Below are 14866 nucleotides of genomic sequence, written 5' to 3'. Positions count from 1 at the left end.
TTGGTATAATCCTAACTCATTTATTTATGACCAAAAGGGGAAGATAGCACTTCAAGGGCTCTAATAACTCCGTTTTTGGCGATTCATGCCAACAAGGGGGAGAAATGAGCCCAAAGCAAACGGACCGCACCACCACCACCAAATTCAAAAACTTAGTGCTTTCCAAAAGTACTTATCATTTGGTATCCTATTGTGTTCAAAAAGGGGGAGAGAGTAGTATTTCAAAAATGGTATATCAAAACCCTCTTGAACTCTAAGAGGTGGATCTCTGTTAGGGGGAGTTTTGTTTAGTCAAAGGAAAAGCATTTGAAACAGGGGGAGAAAATTTCAAATCTTGAAAATGCTTTACAAACTCTTATTCATTTACCTTTGACTATTTGCATAAGATCTTTGAAATGGATTTACAAAAAGATTTTGCAAAAACAAAACATGTGGTGCAAGCGTGGTCCAAAATACTAAATAAAATAAAGTAAAAAAAAAGCATCCATGCATATTTTATGAAATGAATATTGGTTTAATTCCAAGTAATCTTTGCACCTATTTTATGCAAACTAGTTCAATTATTCTCTTATATATTTGCTTTGGTTTGTGTTGGCATCAATCACCAAAAAGGGGGAGATTGAAAGGGAAATAGGCTTTAAACCTTTTCCTAAATGATTTTGGTGATTGAATGTCCAACACAAACAATTGGACTAATTAGTTTGCTCTAGATTATATATTCTACAGGTGCCAAAGATTCAACATAAAACCAATAAAAAGAACAAGACAAGAGTCAAAATAAAGGAGCAAAGGGGCAACCGAGGGCACCCCTGGTCTGGCGCACCGGACTGTCCGGTGTGCCACCGGACAGTGAACAGTACCTGTCCGGTGCACCAGGGAACGCTGACTCAAACTCTTCACCCTCGGGAATTCTCGGAAGCCGGCGCGCTATAATTCACCGGACTGTCCGGTGTGCACCGGACATGTCCGGTGCTCCAAGGAAGCTCGGCCTCCTGGACTCGCCAGCCTCGGGTTCGCGCGGCAGCCGCTCCGCTATAATTCACCGGACTGTCCGGTGTGCACCGGACTGTCCGGTGTACTAGCGGAGCAACGGTCATCTTCGCGCCAACGGTCGACTCTGACGGTATACAGTGCAGAACAGTACACGCGGCAGAAGTCAGAGCAGAGGATCAGAGAGGCACCGGACTGTCCGGTGTGCACCGGACTGTCCGGTGCCACATAAGGACAAAAGCCTCCAACGGTCGACCAGCTCCAACCCAACGGATAGGATGACGTGGCAGGGGCACCGGACATGTCCGGTGTGCACCGGACTGTCCGGTGCGCCCATCGACCAGCAGCTTCATCAACGGCTAGTTTTTGGATGGTGGCTATAAATACCACCCCAACCAGCCACTTCAAAGTGTGGGAGTCCAAGCAACATTCCAAGTCATCTAGTTGACATACTCAAGCCCTCCCAACCACCTATATTCATTGATCCATCCTATACACAAGATTTAGTCCACTACAACCAACACAAGTGCCACAAAAGAGAGAGCAAGCAATTGAGAGCTACTCAATTGAGTTTAGCCCTAGCGCCTTGTGAGATTCATTGAGAGATAGTGTGTGCTACATCTTTGTGTTCATTTGCGCGTGGAGTTTTTGACTCCCATTCGAACTTCCTCCAAAGTGTTGGAGGCTTGTAAAAGCTAGCAAGAGACACCAAAGATTGTGGTGGTCCTTGTGGGATCAAGAGTGATCCTTGAGAAGAAGAAGAGCTCGCCGATCCTTGTGTGATCGGGAGAGAGAGGGAAAGGGTTGAAAAAGACCCGTCCTTAAGTGGACTCCTCAACGGGGACTAGGCCTTCGAGGGCCGAACCTCGGTAAAACAAATCACCCGTGTTCATTGTGCTTTTGCTTGTGATTTGTTTGCTTTCCCTTACTCTAAGTTCTCTTGCGCTATTCTTTGCTCATATCATTTGGTGTTGCTTCAAGTCAAAATCTTATTTAAGTGAAGCAACGCTCCGCAAGAAAAGAACTTGAGTCAGTGCTCTTTTCATCTAAGCTTTCTTGCTTTGTTATCATAGAACTATTAGTTGTATAGATTTATCACTTTCACATTATTTGAAAGCTATACTCTTTACTAGCAAGAACTTAGTTTTTATACTCCGATAATTGTTCATCTTGTTCTAACCACTAATCAAGGGATCTAGTTGGGGGATAAAGTTTTAATTTTCAGGTTCCGCCTATTCACCCCCCTCTAGGCGACTTTCACTCACTCTGGCCCTAATCATGCTTTCATGTATAAGGGTGAGACATCTAGCTCTAGGCAACCAACTCATGCCCAATTGCCTAGAAAGAAAACTCCTAGTGCATCAAATGATCATAACATTTCATTTAAAACTTTTGATGCATCTTATGTGTTGACTAACAAATCCGGCAAAGTAGTTGCCAAATATGTTGGGGGCAAGCACAAGGGCTCCAAGACTTGTGTTTGGGTACCCAAAGTTCTTGTGTCTAATGCCAAAGGACCCAAAACCATTTGGGTACCTAAAGTCAAGAACTAAACTTGTTTTGTAGGTTTATGCATCTGGGGGCTCAAGTTGGATACTCGACAGCGGGTGCACAAACCACATGACCGGGGAGAAAAGGATGTTCTCCTCATATGAGAAAAACAAAGATCCCCAACGAGCTATCACATTCGGGGATGGAAATCAAGGTTTGGTCAAAGGTTTGGGTAAAATTGCTATTTCACCTGACCATTCCATTTCCAATGTTTTTCTTGTTGATTCATTAGATTACAACTTGCTTTCTGTTTCCCAATTATGTCAAATGGGCTACAACTGTCTATTCACTGATGTAAGTGTCACTGTCTTTAGAAGAAGTGATGATTCAATAGCATTTAAGGGAGTGTTAGAGGGTCAGCTATACTTGGTAGATTTTGATAGAGCTGAACTCGACACTTGCTTAATTGCTAAGACTAACATGGGTTGGCTCTGGCATCGCCGACTAGCCCATGTTAGGATGAAGAATCTTCATAAGCTTCTAAAGGGAGAGCACATTTTAGGATTGACAAATGTTCATTTTGAGAAAGACAGGATTTGTAGCGCATGCCAGGCGGGAAAGCAAGTTGGAGTCCATCATCCACACAAGAACATCATGACGACCGACAGGCCGCTTGAGCTACTCCACATGGATCTATTCGGCCCGATTGCTTACATAAGCATCGGCGGGAGTAAGTATTGTCTTGTAATAGTGGATGATTATTCTCGCTTCACTTGGGTATTCTTTTTGCAGGAAAAATCACAAACCCAAGAGACCTTAAAGGGATTCTTGAGACGAGCTCAAAATGAGTTCGGCTTAAGGATCAAGAAAATAAGAAGCGACAACGGGACGGAGTTCAAGAACTCTCAAATTGAAGGCTTCCTTGAGGAGGAGGGCATCAAGCATGAGTTCTCTTCTCCCTACACTCCACAACAAAATGGTGTAGTGGAGAGAAAGAATCGAACTCTATTGGACATGGCAAGGACCATGCTTGATGAATACAAGACATCGGACCGGTTTTGGGCCGAAGCGGTCAACACCGCCTGCTACGCCATCAACCGGTTATATCTTCACCGAATCCTCAAGAAGACATCATATGAACTCCTAACCGGTAAAAAGCCCAACATTTCATATTTTAGAGTTTTTGGTAGCAAATGCTTTATTCTTGTTAAAAGAGGTAGAAAATCTAAATTTGCTCCTAAAACTGTAGAAGGTTTTTTACTTGGTTATGACTCAAACACAAGGGCATATAGGGTCTTTAACAAGTCCACTGGACTAGTTGAAGTCTCATGTGACGTTGTGTTTGATGAAACTAACGGCTCTCAAGTAGAGCAAGTTGATCTTGATGAGATAGGTAATGAAGAGGCTCCATACATCACGCTAAGGAACATGTCCATTGGGGATGTGTGTCCTAAGGAATCCGAAGAGCCTCCAAATGCACAAGATCAACCATCCTCCTCCATGCAAGCATCTCCACCAACCCAAAATGAGGATGAGGCTCAAGATGATGAAGGGCAAAATCAAGAAGATGAGCCACCTCAAGATAATGGCAATAATCAAGGGGGAGATGAAAATAATCAAGAAAAGGAGGATGAGGAAGAACCAAGGCCGCCACACCCAAGAGTCCACCAAGCAATCCAACGAGATCACCCCGTCGACACCATCCTCGGCGACATTCATAAGGGGGTAACTACTCGATCTCGGGTTGCTCATTTTTGTGAACATTACTCTTTTGTTTCCTCTATTGAGCCACACAGGGTAGAGGAAGCTCTCCAAGATTCGGATTGGGTGGTGGCGATGCAAGAGGAGCTCAACAATTTCACGAGGAACGAGGTATGGCATTTAGTTCCACGTCCTAACCAAAATGTTGTAGGAACCAAATGGGTCTTCCGCAACAAGCAAGATGAGCATGGTGTGGTGACAAGGAACAAAGCTCGACTCGTGGCCAAAGGGTATTCACAAGTCGAAGGTTTGGATTTCGGTGAAACCTATGCACCCGTAGCTAGGCTTGAATCAATTCGCATATTATTGGCCTATGCTACTTACCATGGCTTTAAGCTTTATCAAATGGACGTGAAAAGTGCCTTCCTCAATGGACCAATCAAGGAAGAGGTCTATGTTGAGCAACCTCCCGGCTTTGAAGACAGTGAGTATCCTAACCATGTTTATAGGCTCTCTAAGGCGCTTTATGGGCTCAAGCAAGCCCCAAGAGCATGGTATGAATGCCTTAGAGATTTCCTTATTGCAAATAGCTTCAAAGTCGGAAAAGCCGATCCTACACTCTTTACTAAAACTCTTGAAAATGACTTGTTTGTATGCCAAATTTATGTTGATGATATCATATTTGGGTCTACTAACGAGTCTACATGTGAAGAGTTTAGTAGGATTATGACACAGAAATTCGAGATGTCTATGATGGGGGAGTTGAAATATTTCTTAGGATTCCAAGTAAAGCAACTCCAAGAAGGCACCTTCATTAGCCAAACAAAGTATACTCAAGATATTCTAAGCAAGTTTGGAATGAAGGATGCCAAGCCCATCAAGACTCCCATGGGAACTAATGGGCATCTCGATCTCGACACGGGAGGTAAGTCCGTGGATCAAAAGGTATACCGGTCGATGATTGGTTCATTGCTTTATTTATGTGCATCTCGACCGGACATTATGCTTTCCGTTTGCATGTGTGCAAGATTCCAATCCGACCCTAAGGAATCCCACCTTACGGCCGTAAAACGAATCTTGAGATATTTGGCTTATACCCCTAAGTTTGGGCTTTGGTACCCTCGGGGATCCACGTTTGATTTGATTGGTTATTCGGATGCCGATTGGGCGGGGTGCAAAATTAATAGGAAGAGCACATCGGGGACTTGTCAGTTCTTGGGAAGATCCTTGGTGTCTTGGGCTTCAAAGAAGCAAAATTCGGTCGCTCTTTCCACCGCCGAAGCCGAGTACATTGCCGCAGGTCATTGTTGCGCGCAATTGCTTTGGATGAGGCAAACCCTGCGGGACTACGGTTACAAATTAACCAAAGTCCCTTTGCTATGTGACAATGAGAGTGCAATCAAAATGGCCGACAATCCCGTCGAGCATAGCCGCACTAAGCACATAGCCATTCGGTATCATTTTCTTAGGGATCACCAACAAAAGGGGGATATCGAGATTTCTTACATTAACACTAAAGATCAATTAGCCGATATCTTTACCAAGCCTCTTGATGAACAAACTTTTACCAAACTTAGGCATGAGCTCAATATTCTTGATTCTAGAAATTTCTTTTGCTAGCTTGCACACATAGCTCTTTTGAATACCTTTGATTATATCTCTTTTATGTACTATGACTAATGTGTTTTCAAGTCTATTTCAAACCAAGTCATAGGTATATTAAAAGGGAATTAGAGTCTTCGGCGAAGACAAAGGCTTCCACTCCGTAACTCATACTTCGCCATCACTCCGAGCAACTCTCTATTCTTTGGGGGAGAAATGAGCATCAAAGAAAAGAACTTCATCCCTGGGGGAGAGAGTAAAAGCTCAAAAGCTAAAGAACCGGACTTCGCTTTTGGTATAATCTTAACTCATTTATTTTATGACCATAGGGGAAGATAGCACTTCGAGGGCTCTAATGATTCCGTTTTTGGCGATTCATGCCAAAAAGGGGGAGAAATGAGCCCAAAGCAAAAGGACCGCACCACCACCACCAAATTCAAAAACTTAGTGCTTTCCAAAAGTATTTATCATTTGGTATCCTATTATGTTCAAAAGGGGGAGAAAGTAGTATTTCAAAAATGGTATATCAAAACCCTCTTGAACACTAAGAGGTGGATCTCTTTTAGGGGGAGTTTTGTTAAGTCAAAGAAAAGCATTTGAAACAGGGGGAGAATATTTCAAATCTTGAAAATGCTTTGCAAACTCTTATTCATTTACCTTTGACTAGTTGCAAAAGAACTTTGAAAAGGATTTACAAAAGAATTTGCAAAAACAAATCTCGTGGTGCAAACGTGGTCCAAAATGCTAAATAAAGAAAGAAACATTCCATGCATATCTTGTAAAGTAGTTATATTGGCTCAATTCCAAGCAACCTTTACACTTACATTATGCAAACTAAGTTCAATTATGCACATCTTTATTTGCTTTGGTTTGTGTTGGCATCAATCACCAAAAAGGGGGAGATTGAAAGGGAATTAGGCTTACACCTAGTTCCTAAATAATTTTGGTGGTTGAATTGCCCAACACAAATCTTTGGACTAACTAGTTTGCCCAAGTGTATAGATTATACAGGTGTAAAAGGTTCACACTCAGCCAATAAAAAGACCAAGTTTTGGATTCAATAAAGGAGCAAAGGGGCAACCGAGGGCACCCCTGGTCTGGCGCACCGGACTGTCCGGTGTGCCACCGGACAGTGAACAGTACCTGTCCGGTGCACCAGGGGACTCAAACTCAAACTCTTCGCCCTCGGGAATTCTCGGAAGCCGGCGCGCTATAATTCACCGGACTGTCCGGTGTGCACCGGACATGTCCGGTGTGCACCGGACATGTCCGGTGCTCCAAGGAAGCGCGGTCTCCGGAACTCGTCAGCCTCGGGTTCGCGTGGCAGCCGCTCCGCTAAAATTCACCGGACTGTCCGGTGTGCACCGGACTGTCCGGTGTGCCAGCGGAGCAACGGCTCCCTGCGGCGCCAACGGCTCCCTGCGCTGCATTTAATGCGCGCGCAGCGCGCGCAGACGTCAGGAACGCCCATGCCGGTGCACCGGACATCAAACAGTACATGTCCGGTGTGCACCGGACACCCAGGCGGGCCCACAAGTCAGAAGCTCCAACGGTCAGAATCCAACGGCAGTGATGACGTGGCAGGGGCACCGGACTGTCCGGTGCGCCATCGAGCAGACGCCTCCAGCCAACGGTCAAGTTTGGTGGTTGGGGCTATAAATACCCCAACCACCCCACCATTCATGGTATCCAAGTTTTCCACTTCTCAACTACTACAAGAGCTCTAGCATTCAATTCTAGACACACTAAAGAGATCAAATCCTCTCCAATTCCACACAAAGCCCTAGTGACTAGTGAGAGTGATTTGCCGTGTTCATTTGAGCTCTTGCGCTTGGATTGCTTCTTTTCTTTCTCACTTGTTCTTGAGATCACAACTCCATTGTAATCAAGGCAAGAGGCACCAATTGTGTGGTGGCCCTTGCGGGGAAGTTTTGTTCCCGGCTTTGATTTGAGAAGAGAAGCTCACTCGGTCCGAGGGACCGTTTGAGAGAGGGAAGGGTTGAAAGAGACCCGGCCTTTGTGGCCTCCTCAACGGGGAGTAGGTTTGCAAGAACCGAACCTCGGTAAAACAAATCTCCGTGTCTCACTTGCTTATTCGCTTGGGATTTGTTTTGCGCCCTCTCTCGCGGACTTGTTTATATTTCTAACGCTAACCCGGCTTGTAGTTGTGTTTATATTTGTAAATTTCAGTTTCGCCCTATTCACCCCCCCTCTAGGCGACTATCACCACCGTATGTGGCGCCGAGCTTCCTGACGTGGCAGTCCCGCGTGGCACCTAGCTCGGCGCCACAGATCTTGGCGCCGAGCTAGGAAAAAACTGCAAACCGCCTTCTCTGTGCGCGCGTTTCTTGTCTTCTGCTCGTTCCAAACCAACGCCGCCGCCGCCGTCCTCAATCGTCGCCGCCTGCCAGGACTCCGGCTCGCCGCCGCGAGCCCCGCCCGACGTCGCTCGAGCTCCCCCGAGCTCGGTCGCCGCCGCCCGCCCTCTGCCGCGCCCGAGCTGCGCCCACTGCCGCCCCGAGGTCGCCGGAGCTCCGCCCGCCCACTGCCGCGCCCGAGCTCCCCACGAAGCCCACTGCCGCCACCGCCCGCTCCGTCCCCGGTAGCTCCCGCTTCCATTGCCGACCATTTTTTTTTAATTTCTTAATTTGTAAACTAGTAGTAATTAGTTAGGTATCCACTTATTTATTATTTAGTAAATAGTTAGATAGTTTGTTGTTATTGTTTATTAAAATAGTTAGCTAGTTTGTTGCGTAGTATATTGTTAGTGTTTAGTAAATTCTTAGTGATTATATAGTTACCGTTTTGTTTAGCGCATTGATATTACATGTTTTCTGTGTTGGCAACCATCGTGTTGTCGTTTATTCGCAGGTTCTATAAACATCACTTTACAGGGGAGGTGCTGCCAAATTTTTTACTGACAATTGGTTTTTTTGTACGTAGGTGTTCGTCCGACTTAACCTTCTCCACCGTTAGCTGGACTCGTACGCGTTCAGGTATACATTGTTTTCGTACATTATTTATAGATTATGTAATTTCGTTTGATGTGTTCATTTAATATTTACTGTATAGTTATTAGTTAATATATATTTATTACTTAGTACGTTAGTAGGCTTAAGTATATAGCCATTATTGAGTTAGTAATCCATTTTTGCAATAGATGGACAGCCTAGTAACACTATACCATGGAGGAAGGGTGGAGATAGATGCTTATGGGAGTGTTACTTTTGATGGTATGAAGATCGTGACCATGTTGTTCGTTGAAAGACCATCTTTTGACAAGCTTTTGGCTCGAGCTTGTGAGGAGATTAGGTGGGACATAAACGACCCTAGAATATCAATGCAGGGTTTGTTGTCCCATATTACACATGGAACAGTTGTCCGACGGTTGATCTCCATTACTTCAGAAGATGATTGGGAGATATATTTAAGAATTGTGAAGACGATGGTTCCACCATGTTTGGATGTGGTTATTCAAAAGTTACCTGTTAGTCATTGCGAAGGTCCAGTCGGGTTATCTCCACAAATGCCAAATGCATCTCGTATTGAAGCTCCTTTGGTAGAGCTTCATGAAGAAGTCGTTGTTGTGCCCGATGCTCAATCGGGTCCGCACGAGTATGGGATTTCTCGTCCTATTCCTGGCGTTTGTGGGGCTTCTAATGCGGTGGTACCCCCCCAAGAGTATGATCCAGTTGACGATCATCCTAGTAAGTGTCTTCGACACATTGTTCGTATCCATCGTTATTTCGTTTGATTAGACTTTTTAATATGGTTTTTCTTGCTACGACCCGATGCAGGATCTCCACATATCGATAATGCTGATGTTCAGATTGATGTGCCTGTGTCATATAATATGGACAACATATGCAGGGCATCCAATAGTGTTGATGTTCAGATTGAGGATGAGGAGGAGCCATATGAAGCTGCACGGGCCTTAGATTCTGATGATGACCGTCCGGTTCAAGAAATGACCGAGCAAGAAATTGAACTCATAAGACGTTTGTGTCCGGAGCGAGACCCTGCAGTACATGAATTTAGCAGTTTAAGTCATTCCACCCGTGCGTATGCTGAAGGACGTGACGATGAACTGCTAGAGGCTCCGGATAACGCCGACAGCATTGAGATTAAGGTTGGCTTACTTTTCAAGGATCTGCCTACACTGAGACGATGGCTACAGGAATATTCTGTGAACCGGAAGAGGCCGTTCAAGGTGAGACATTCGTATGCACAGCGTCGTTACACTGTTGTGTGCGAGGTGCCAGAATGTAATTGGAGGGTATGTGCCCGAAGGCAGAAGGACACCGGAAAGTTTAAGATCACCAAAATTGTAGGTCCACACACTTGTGCCCAGACAGAGCTGAGCTCTAAGCATCGTAAGTTGACATCTACCCTGATTGCGAAAAGGATATTGGGGATATTGAAGGGTCAGCCAAACTTGAAGGTGAAGTCAATTATGACCATGACTTCGGAGCTGTTTGGTTACAGGATCAAATATGGGAAAGCATGGAGGGCAAAGCAGCGAGCATGGAAGATGATATACGGGGATTGGGAGGAGGGTTATGAGAAGTTACCAGCATTGTTCAATGCAATGAAAGCAAAAAACCCAGGCATGCATTACGAGTACATCCCCAAACCTAATGAATGGAGGAACGGCAAAGAGATATTTTATCGTGCTTTCTGGTGTTTCTCGCAGTGCGTAGAGGCCTTCAGGCATTGTCGTCCTGTGCTCTCTATTGATGGTACTTTTCTGCTTGGGAAGTATAAGGGCACATTGTTGGTTGCCATATCATGCGACGCAGACAACTCACTGGTTCCTTTGGCATTTGCTTTGGTGGAGAGGGAGAACAGAGATAGTTGGTCTTGGTTCTTGCGGCTTGTACGCATCCATGTCGTAGGCCCTGGACGCGAGGTTGGTGTCATATCTGACAGACACCAAGGTATTCTTAATGCAGTGCAAGAGCAGATTCCTGGCTACGCACCCATGCACCACATATGGTGCACTCGACATCTAGCAGAAAATCTTCTTCGAAAGGATCATAGCAAGGCTAACTTCCCCCTTTTGAGGAGGTATGTCGTCAGTTGGAGGTTTCGTTTTTCGAGGATAAGTTGAAGGAACTAAAAGATGCAACAAATGCTGAAGGTAAGAACTGGATTGCTGGATTGCTGAGGGAACCGCACAAATGGACAAGGGCCTACGACGAAGGTGGCTGGCGGTTCGAGTTTCAGACTAGCAACATGGCCGAGTCATTTAACAGTGTGCTCAAGGGTATACGGGGCATGCCAGTCAATGCTATAGTAACATTCACTTTTTATAGGCTTGTGGCTTGGTTTAATGATAGACACGCGCAGGCCAAGGCAATGCAGACCCGAGGGCAGAGATGGGCACCTAAACCAACATCACACCTTAATAATGCAAAGGAACATGCCCATAGACATGAGGTACAATGCTTTGATGAGGAGCTGGGTAAATACGAGGTAACAACACTAGGCGGCATAACTTCCGACGGTGAGGTGCGACCTTCGAGGACACATGTCGTGTTACTTGATGCATTCTGGTGCGGATGTGGTAAACCTAGACAATACCATTTTCCATGTTCTCATTATGTTGCGGCCGCACGTCATCGTAACTTTGCATTTGAGAGCAGAATACCTTCTGAGTTCAGTGTAGAGAGCTTAGTACGTACCTGGAGCCCTCGTTTTGAGCCATTTCTTGATGAGTCACAATGGCCAACGTACACCGGTCCGGTATACGTTGTTGATCCAGCGCATCGATGGGACAAACGTGGTAGTAGGAAAAGGAGCCGGTGCAACATGGTTATGGATCAGGTTTCCGGTCGCAGTAGGAGAGGACGAGCGTCCCCCTTTCTCGTGGACCCAGAGCAGAATGAATGCGGAAAATGCGGTAGACTTGGCCACAACTCACGTACATGCATTTGGACACTTAGTCAGGTGTGATATATTTTTGTATACACAACTTTGTACATGCGGTAGACTTGTCGATGTTTTTGTTACAACTTATATTCTTATATGTTGATATCTTAATTTGCAGGATGGCGCAGTTCCACTTGCTGGACCCTCACTACGACGAGCACCACAGGGGCCGTCTCACCGCAGAGGGAGAGGTAATATTTTGTTTGCTATATTTGCGACCTATATTTGAATTAATATATGCGACCTATATTTGACTAATGAAAATTGTTTTGATTGCTAGGTGTTGCCCGTTCTGCGGGTCCGGACCCACGACCGGTTTCTGGAGGAGATGAGGTACGATGAGAGGTACACTCCTCTCCTACAGAGGGCTGGCTTGGACGTCTTATCGTACCAGGTCCGCCGTGGGCTGCCCACTTTCAACCCAGCGGCGTTGACGGCTCTGGTCGACAGGTAAAGACTTCTCTAGTTGTTTAATATTTACAATTATCAAATCTACTTTGCATACTAATGATTTTGTATTCTTTTGTCTTCCAATAGGTGGCGGCCAGAGACTCACACTTTCCACCTTCCCTGCGGTGAGATGATCGTGACGCTTGAAGATTGCCAGAAGATTCTTGGTCTCAGCATTATGGGTCGTCCAGTGACCGGTCAGGCATCACCAGGCGGTTGGAGGTAGAGGGTGGAGGCCTTTCTTGGGAGACTGCTTCCGGATGAGCTACGAGGTAGCCACAACACCGGAGTCCCACTGACCTGGCTTAGGCAGAGCTTTGGGCAGTGTCCACCTGGTGCAGATGAGCAGACGGTTGGATACCATTGTCGAGCTTGGATTCTCCATCTCTTTGGTTCAGTTCTTTTTCCAGACGCGACAGGCGACAGCGCGTCATGGATGTTTCTGCCCTGCCTGACTGACTGGGATACGACCGGAGGTTACAGCTGGGCTTCAGCAGTGTTGGCCTTCCTGTACAGGCAACTTTGCGAGGCTTGTCGTCGTTCGTCGAGGACCGCCAGCTTAGGTGGATGTGTCTACCTACTACAGCTGTGGATGTGGGCACACATACCCGTCGGGCGACCCAGAGAGTTTCCTCCTCGTGAGTGGTTCGTGGTAGCCGGACATCGGCTTAAGCCCACGACTGCTTACCGCTGGGACCAGGTCGAGGAGCCATTCGCACGACACCAGCGTGCTTACGTGGAGTACTCAAACGAGCTCGACGCACTTACTCCTTCGATGGTGAGTTATCTCCTTTTTTCTTTTTACATGTCCTTTCTACTTTTATCACACGATACCAGCGTGCTTACATGGGCTTTCTAAAACTTTTGCAGGTGACTTGGCAACCGTATCTTGATCCATATTTCGCCAGCATACAGTTGAGCAGCATGTGCTCAATAGACGAGGACATCTACCTCATGAGGTGTCCCCTCATCTGTTTTTATGCTGTTGAGTACCACTTGCCCCACAGAGTTGCTCGACAGTTCGGATTGCGCCAGGAGTTTCCGGTGGAGCCATTCTCGACTTCAATAGAACTTCATAAGTGAGTTACTACATGCACTTGTTATTCTAAATAATAATTGAAATATCAGTTAGTCGCTAATATATGGTTCTAACTTTTGCAGGTTCGACAGACAGAGACAGAAGAAGGTCACGGACTTCGAGACGCACCATCGTGATTACATTGATGAATGGAACCAGCAGGGGGATCTGAACTATGAGAATGACCAGGCGCACACAAACTACAACTTCCGGAGGTATTTGATTTGGTATTCTGGTGTGACTAGGTGCAAGCTGAAGGGACAGTGGACAGCAGCAGACTACGCCGAGCAAGAATCGTCAGACGACGAAGACACAGCTTTCGACATAGCTGCTCGGCACGGATCCCAAATTGAGGCTGCTCCAATCCTTGATAGAGTGGTAACTATTTCTTTACTAAAATTAGAGATTTCAATTCAATGTTTTATGTCTACTTTTGAGCATCCTAATGTCTTAACTTGTGATAGGGAAACTCTATGCTCGTATCTGTTGTTGAACTCGAGCGTATCTCACAGAGAACTTCAGATACTACTACGCTATCGTTACTATCAGTGAGTATCAATGTCTAACAGAAAACTTGTTTATTTGTATGTTGTAACATATGTCTTTAACTAACATTTCGATTACAGAGGGTATCACGTCGTCTTCGTCGAGCAGCGGCTCGGTGTGGATGCCGGTCTCTAGCGGGCGTTGACGTGCAGCTGCCTGTGCCTCGTATGCAGCAGGACGTTCAGCCTCCCATTTGTGCAGTTGGACCATCTACAGCAGGACTCAGCTCGTCGCGATCGACGCGGGACACGTTTGAGAACGTGGCCCAGGACGACGACGACGACGATGACGACGACGACGACGACGCTGGCGCTGGCGCTGGCGCCGCAGGTCAGGTGGAGATTGGACCGTCTCAGTTGCAGGATGCTCCTACAACTCAGCCATCACAGCTGACACCACGTAGAAGGCGTCCACGAGACCCTTACACTCCAGGCACCGACGCTCTTGGGGCCAAGGGCAAGGGTAAGACTAGGAGGAAATGAATACTTTTGTGATATGGACTGTGTGATTTGGACTTATGCTGGAGACGTTGTAATATGAACTATGTTATGTGTTTTGGACTATATGTTGGGGAACTTGTATTTTGGACTTTGTTTGTGGACATTATATGAAGAACTATGTTCTGTGGATGTTTTTATATTCGATGTTATTTTGTGATGTATTATATGTTGAAATGCTTATATGTCTTATAATATGTGATTATTTGAACTGTGGTTGTTAATAAAACAAGGGGAACTCTTGCAAAAAAATTTTGTGAACTGTAAAAAACATAATAAGCAATAAGTAACGCATCTTTAGAGTTCTAAATTATTTTTGATACGTAAATACTACATAATAGGCTACAATTCTTCAGTCTGAATCACAATCTATGAGTAACTCATCTTCGGAGTCATCCGTCGCGCAATCCTCAACAACAACCTCATTCCACTTGCTGCATTGTCCTGCATCACACTTGTCACCAGTTCTTTTGTAATAATTGGCTTCTGCTTCATCTGCAGCTTGGGAGAATAGCTCATCCTCAGCCTCAGCCTCATCAGACTTCTTCTTGTAATAAGCTGCCTCTACCTCTGCGGCGGC

The 14866-nt window shown here is 45.7% G+C and overlaps 1 long non-coding RNA gene across 1 annotated transcript; it reads left to right on the top strand.

The window, feature by feature from the left end:
- Window positions 1-11684: 11684 nt before the first annotated feature.
- Window positions 11685-12041, top strand: LOC118472115 (uncharacterized). The gene is made up of 3 exons (XR_004849749.1): window positions 11685-11733; window positions 11834-11906; window positions 11996-12041. It is a non-coding gene; the product is annotated as an uncharacterized lncRNA (long non-coding RNA).
- Window positions 12042-14866: the final 2825 nt, after the last annotated feature.

Source organism: Zea mays, chromosome 5 (genome assembly GCF_902167145.1).
Source record: "Zea mays cultivar B73 chromosome 5, Zm-B73-REFERENCE-NAM-5.0, whole genome shotgun sequence".
In the NCBI taxonomy this organism is placed as follows: Eukaryota; Viridiplantae; Streptophyta; class Magnoliopsida; order Poales; family Poaceae; genus Zea; species Zea mays.
Note: the sequence above shows the minus strand (reverse complement) of the source record. Positions and strands in the feature narration are given on the sequence as shown.